Consider the following 2,949-nt stretch of genomic DNA (forward strand, 5'->3'; position numbering starts at 1 on the left):
AGATATATATATATATATATATATATATATATATATATATATATATATATATATATATATATATATATATAACACTAAGCGATGGTTTTCCTTCCTATAAAGGTAATTCATCCATTCCTAACACTACCTTTTTCCGCTCACGCAGGAAATAAGGAAACACGTATGGAAGGAAGATGAAAAAATGCAGACAACAGGAATGAAAGACGTGTCAAGAGGGAGGAAAAAGTGATCAGATCATCTACGTCAGACGTCTACAGATCCCCGACATTTTCATTCCCTGCCTCTGTCATTGTTTAAGCGAGTTATCGCTCAACCGTTTTCTTTATCTTGATTGCATTGCACGTAATGTGGAAGTAGTTTTATACATTTGGGCTTCATAACCATATGAGCGTTCAAAGCCTTTATATCCAACGCACAAACGTACATACATTCTATGAACGTTTTATTTTTAAAACTTTTATATTAATAGAAAAAAAAGTAATTACGAAAGATTATCTATATATGATTGATTCGTGTCACAGTAATTGTAATAGTAATTTATACAATGGTGAACCCGCTCCATTATCCTCTATTAATGTCAAATTAAAATGACTGATAAACAGGGAGTCCCTCAGGCAAATTTATTAAGAGGGGAAAAAACGTTAAATGTAAGGGAGAGGATCCCTCAGGTAGCGGATACAGGGTCGTATGCTGCAGTTTTCGAGATACGATCTCAAGTACGTAGACTCAAGTATTGCTTTGAGCTATCGTTTGGTAAGCGGCTTGAAGCAGCTCACTTTGGTTTTTATTACTATCATTATCATTATTATCAGTACCAGTAGTGGTGGTGGTGGTGGTAGTAGTAGTAGTATTAAGTAGTAGTAGTAGTAGTACAAGAGGTAGTATAATAATCACTATCATCATTTCAAATATCCTATTTATCATTATTGGTGTTATCATTAATATAACTTTTTTTATACTTTTTCGCAGTTTTCCATGTAGAGAATTAGAGCCAGGGTCAGACAAGAATAAAAGAAGAATGGCCACGTTTGTTCACATTCACTTCTTTGGTTTCTTCTGGTTGCTTCATGTGCCCTGATTTATCCCACTAGCAGCACGCCTCTCCCTTATACACACTATCACTCCAGTTCGCTCTATCCATTGCACGCATTACACCCTCCTGCATGTTCAGGCCCAGATTACTCAAAATACTTTTCTCTTCTGCCTACATCTCCAGTTCGGTTTGCCCTTGCTCCTTGTCCCCTACGATTCCGATACGTATATCCTATTCAGTTAACATCTCATCACTCATCTCCATTTATCTGCACCGTTTCAGCACGCCCTCTTCAGCTTTTTCAACCAAGCCTTTCTTAGTACCACACCTCTTTCTTACCCTTTCTTTCTTACTTGATCAACCCTCCTAACATCACACGTTGTCCTTAAGCATGTAATTTTCAACACAGCCACAATCTTCCCTACTCTTTTCTGTATGTCCGAGCCTTGCATGAGACTACTGCACGGTCAAACATGCCCATTTTTGCCATCACAGACAGTGACCGCTTTCCACATACTCCACAATGCACCTGGGACCTTATTTCCCCTCACACACCGTATGGCTTACTTCAGCTTCCACGGTTCCATCTGTTGTCATATCCACCCCTGTGTATCTAAAACTCTCCACTTCCTCCAGGTTATAAAAAAAAAAAAAAAAAAAAAAAAAAAAACCTTCAATTTGCTATCATCAACAAAAGCTCTCAACTTTCTCCTCTCAAACGCTTCTCCAGATCAGACAACATCTGCAATTTCTCTGTCGATCAATAAACAGCAACAGGTTCATATCTACCGGACCCCCACAACCAAGCAGACTGCAAAACCACAACTCTATCAAAGACCATTATGTCTACCTCCCTCGCCACCCCATTCGTAAACAAATTAAGCAGCCACGGTGACATAAAACACCCTTGCCGAAGACGCACTTTCTATCTGAACCACTCAACCTTCTCTCTTCATATTCACACGCACGCCTTACTCTACATAAACTTCTCACTACTTTTAGTACCTTTCTTGCCACACCATATATTCGTAATATTTTCCACAAAGCATCTCTACCTACCCTATTACACGCCTTCCAATTCATTAATGCCACATATAAATCGATCTCTTACTCTAAGCAATTCTCACACAGGTTTTTCGAAACAAACACCTGATCCACACATTATCTACCACTCCTGGAACCACATTGTTCCTCCCCAGTCTGATGTTCTGAATGTCAGCACCCTCCTCAGTCACCATCCTCCCACAAAACTTAGAGCGCATGCTCAACAAAATCATATCTCTGTAATTCGCCAATCCTCAGGCACCAGTTTGAGCCATACATGCAGTGAAAATCATAACCAATCAATCAGCAATACTGTCACTCTCTTTCTTGATATATTCAACTGCAATCCCATCTACTTCCGCTGTTTTGCCACACTTCATCTTACGTAAGGCATTCACCACCTCTTCTCATTTCACCAAAACACTTACCAAAACACTTCCGCTTCGCAGACATCAACGCCCCCAAACACCTTTTATGTGCCATCCTATCATCTACACATTCAATAGTTCTCGAAAATACTCACTTTATTTCCTCTCCACTTCTTTGCCTGTCATGACTTCTCCATCTCCTCCCTTCACTGATCATCTGTTATCTTGATCTCCTCCCATCATCCACTTTCTTCCAAAACATTATCTTAATCTTCCTAAAGTCTGCGAATACTCTCTCGTCCCAACTTTCATTAGCCCTCTTTTTCAGCCCCTACACATTTCGTCTTAATCTTCCAATGAATTAAGCTATTCTCCTGCAGGTATCGCCCATAAACCTCTCGTTTATGTTTCACTAACAACTTAACTTCTTCATCCCTCCATTCTCTACCCTTTCTCACACGCTCACATCGAACTGTTCGCATGCTACATTTTTCTCTCGCACTT

This window comes from Panulirus ornatus, chromosome 4 (genome assembly GCF_036320965.1).
Source record: "Panulirus ornatus isolate Po-2019 chromosome 4, ASM3632096v1, whole genome shotgun sequence".
NCBI classification, from domain to species: Eukaryota; Metazoa; Arthropoda; class Malacostraca; order Decapoda; family Palinuridae; genus Panulirus; species Panulirus ornatus.